This window comes from Muscardinus avellanarius (genome assembly GCF_963383645.1).
Source record: "Muscardinus avellanarius genome assembly, chromosome: 19".
In the NCBI taxonomy this organism is placed as follows: Eukaryota; Metazoa; Chordata; class Mammalia; order Rodentia; family Gliridae; genus Muscardinus; species Muscardinus avellanarius.
Window position 1 is genome coordinate 46,877,482 of NC_137805.1, and position 4,383 is coordinate 46,881,864.

Consider the following 4,383-nt stretch of genomic DNA (forward strand, 5'->3'; position numbering starts at 1 on the left):
CCTTTTCTTTTTAAAATGTTTTTTTTTTCACAGTAAAACTTCTTAGGTACCCTCTGCAACTTAGTGAGATCCCGTTTCAAAATAAAGAATAAAAAATAGGGCAGCGGGTGTAGCTCGGAGGTCGAAGGCCCCTGGGTTCCATCCTCAGACCCACACACACAAAAATTTCTTAGGTGTCAGATTTTTCCCTCAAAAAAACAGTGCAATTGGAAGCAGGGCCAGGTTGTTGGGGAGTTGGACTTCTCTGCTTCTACAAGTCCTTGAGGAGCTCCTGCAGGAAGGGCGGAGGCTCATGTCTGTCTCTTCTTTGTCACTTGCAATAGCTGCATGTGCTCAGCGACTCTCCGTCTGAGGTCTGTCGTTTTCTGTAGCAGCTTGGCAAACAGCTACGAGGACTCAGGGCAGGTCAGCTTGGGCCCAAGGGCTTGCAGCAGGTTGTCGTGGATGTCTTCAGCGGGCTTCGCATTCAGCAGGCCGGGGCGGTCTCCACTGAGAGTGATGACAGCTAAATATGGCCAAGTCACTGTCGGCTGATTCCAGTGCATCGGATTTCACAACATACTCGAATTGGGGCTCCAGAAAGTCACCAAGGGGCTTCTGTGAGCTCTTGAGGACCTCCCTTGTCATGAATCGCTGGCCCTCCGATAGGAGAACCCCATCTTTATTCATGAGGGAGGCCAGCGTTGTGTAGATGATTTCATGGATGCCATATCTGGGGAGGGTTACTTGGACATTCAGGTCAAGGTTTACAAAACCAGGAGTACTTTTGGCAGACTCTGTGATCTCTTGCACGGCTTCCGCTGAGTGAATCTGGCAATCCTGAAAGATGCGGATGGCCACCTCTTTGCTCTGCTCCTGCCAGGGCTGATGTGTTTGAACTTGATTTTAACCTCTCCCATCATTAAGGAATTCATGTCATAGATGACAAATGTCAAGATCACCCTTGCCTTGGCTTTGGGTCAGTGGGAAGGACTTTATGTATGAGTCATACAAATGCTTTGCCAGGGCCTGAGATCAGCAGATTCTGGATTCAGATGGTTGATATGACTGGACATCTCCGCCAACAGCTTCTCCTTCTTGGCCTGTGGCATCGGCCCAAATCTGATGGCATTATGAGACATTCCCACAGCAAGGTGTATCTGTGGCGGCCACTCCATGGCACCAGCGCCAGGAGCCCCGCCTGCCTGGCCACCATGCATGGGAGGTAGCAGGCTCTCCGTTTTCTTCTAGGGCTTATGGGAGCATTGCCTGCAGCCTTTTGGGGTCAGCCTTTGGGGTTTGTGTGTGTGTGTGTTTGTGTGTGTGTGGTACTGGGGGTGGAACCCAGAGGCTTTCTACCTCCGGGCTATACTCCCAGACCTATTTTATATTTTATTTGGAAACAGGGTCTCACTAAGTTGCTGAGAGCCTCACTAAGTAGCTGAGGCTGGCTTCGAACCTGTGTGATCCTCCTGTCTCAGCCTCCCAAGTGCAGGGATTACAAGCGTGCGCCACCACGCCCGGCCAGCGTTTGGTTTTTAAGTTAGAGCAAACTCAACCACAGTGGATTCCAGACCCTTTTGTTTGAACTCAGGAATAGAATTTCAAAAGCCACGCGCCCCTCACACTTTCGTCAGGGAAGCAGAACACACATGCATAAGAGCACAGGCCAGAAGCAGGTGCAGGAGGGACTTGTCTACGGTCACCATAGGGCTTCTGGGAAACTTGGTTCTCTTAGGTCACCCAGTCTGTGGCATCGCCATGGTAGCCCTAGCAAAGCTCTATCCCTTGGACCCGACACCCAGATAAGGAGGTGACACCCCAGCCCCCCAGGCCTGTCCTTGAATTGCTCTCAGTTTCCCCACAGGTAACCACAGGCCTACATTTCACACCCTAAATTTGTACCGTTGGTTTGGATGTTACATGCATGGAATTCTGCAGCACACTTCTCTCACTCAGCGTTATGTTTTTGCGATTCGTCCACATTAATGTGCACAGCCACTGTTTGTTAATTTTTATGCTGTATACGACTCCACATGTAAATGACCACAGCGTAGCTATTCATTCTACTGGTGACATGTTTGGGTAGTTTCCGGTTTGGGGCTGTTACAAATACTGCTGCTATCATGCCTTTTGGCATCATATAGCAAATACTGCTGCTATGAACACGCCTTATGGTAAACACGTATGAAAAGTGCTGTTGAATTCCAAAGGCATCGAATTGCTGGATGGGGGGTGCATGTGTGATCAATTTTAATAGGTACAGACAAGAAGTTTTACAAAGATGCACCCTGTTATGCTGCCCCAGCCCCCGCAATGAATGCAAGTTCATGTTGCCAACTCTGAGCAATTTCCTTCTTTTCCATTTTAGCCATTCTGGTAGAATTGTATGACCTTCATCCAATTTGTAAATTGGCATCTCAAATTTTTCAACATGAGTTGAAGTAGTTGCAAACTTTATTATTTTCGGAAGATTGCAAACATTGACATCTAAGACCAATACATTTATATTTATTCATATACATTTAGAAATGTATCTGACAAAATGTAAATAGCATAATGATTTGATCCTTACATCGATTGATTGATGATTGATTGATTATGGTACTAAGGATTGAGCCCAAAGGCATTCTACCTCTGGGTATTTCTATTATATATATTATATATATTATATATATTCTACCTCCAGCCCTATTTTATTTATTTATTGTTTGTTTGTTTGTTTATTTGTTCATTTAGTGGTACTGAGGGTGGAACCCAGGGGCATTCTACCTCTGAGCTATACCCCCAGCCCTATTTTTTATTCTTTTTTTGGGGGGGGTGGTGGTACTGGGGTTCCTGGAAACCCTTCTACCTCTGGGCTACACTCCCAGACCTATTTTTTTTTTAATATTTTTAATTGGAAACAGGATCTCTTAAGCCAGTGAGGCTGGCTTCGAACCTGCACGATCCTCCTGTCTCTGCCTCCCAAGTGCAGGCATTACAAGTGTGCACCACCACGCCCAGCTTATTCTTTATTTTGAAACAGGGTCTCGCTGAGTTGCAAGGCCTCACTAAGTAGCTTAGGCTGTCCGTGAACAAATGATCCTCCTGTCTCAGCCTCCCAAATGCTGGGATTACAAGTGTGCGCCACTACGCCTGGCTTTTTATTTTTTATTTTGAAACAGAGTCTCACTAAGTTGCTGGGCTGGCCATGAATCTGTGATCCTCCTATCTCAGCCTCCCAAGTACTGAGATTCCAAGTTTATGCCATCAAGCCTGGCTTACCTTTATATAAAAACACATCAATAGAATACATTGCACCAATAAAAAATAAATTAAAAAAAAACACATCAATAGCCAGATGTGGTGGCACACACCTGTAATCCCAGAAGGCTGAGACAGTAGGATCGCAGGTTCAAAGTCAGTCTCTGCAACATAGTGAATCCCTTAGCAATTTAGTGAGACCCTATTTCAAAATAAAATAGAGGTGGGAGTGAAGCTCAGAGGCAGAACACCCCTGGATTCAATCCCTAGAACCACAAAAAAATTAATTCACCAATTAACTTTTAAAGACATATCAGCAAGTTATTTAATAGTTGTAAACATTATGACATTTATTGTTACCCTTGAATTTTAGGGTATCCATGAACAAAACAAATAGGTACAGTACAGTGACTGGTGCTTGGGAGGGGAAGCTGGCAGGAAGGATTGAGAGGAAGGGAGAGACTTCTGGGAAGATAACGAAGGAGAAAAGCGGGGCTTAGGAGCCCCGCTAACAACCAACCTCTATTACCACAAAAGCAGCGCCTTTCATAGCCAGAAAACACCATCAGCAGGGAAACAAAAAATGTAATTTCAAGGTACAGAGAAAAAGAAGGTTGGAAAAACGAGACACCAGAAACCAGACCACAGTGCTGCAGCCAGAGCCACGGCGTGAAGCGGCGGGCGCCATTTTCCCTTGCAGCACCAGGCTCCAGAGAGGAAGGGAAATCATAACAGAGCTCAGAGCCACAGAGGAGATACGCCGGCCTCACGGCCGAGGACATGACAGCAGCGCCTTACTGCCGGCGGCAGCGGCGAACTCACCAACGGCACCAGACCAACACACTCAACAGCCCATCAGGCTCCAGAGAGGAGCAGCAGACAGCGAGCCAAGGTGAGCTGCTGCGGATCAGCCGGGAGGAATTCAGCAGATTTCTCGGCGCAGGGAGCGTCTAAAGCTCCCAGTGGCTGGGTTCAGCACACCCTGCAGGGACTCAGAGTGGAGCTCAAAACCAGAGAAGAAATATGCCAGCCTCACGGCCGAGGGCACAGCAGTGGCGCCATATTGCTACCGGCGGCAGCAGCAGCGAATTCACCGAGTCCACTACAGCTCCATCTGTGCACTCAACAACAGTGAGTCAAATTGTGGCCCCTAGAGGA

At 47.3% G+C, this 4,383-nt stretch overlaps 1 pseudogene across 1 annotated transcript; it reads right to left on the reverse strand.

Annotated features, from left to right (window-relative positions):
- Window positions 1-250: 250 nt before the first annotated feature.
- Window positions 251-1,157, reverse strand: LOC308277368 (peroxisome proliferator-activated receptor gamma-like; annotated as a pseudogene). Its single transcript has one exon. The product of its transcript is annotated as a peroxisome proliferator-activated receptor gamma-like (transcript).
- Window positions 1,158-4,383: the final 3,226 nt, after the last annotated feature.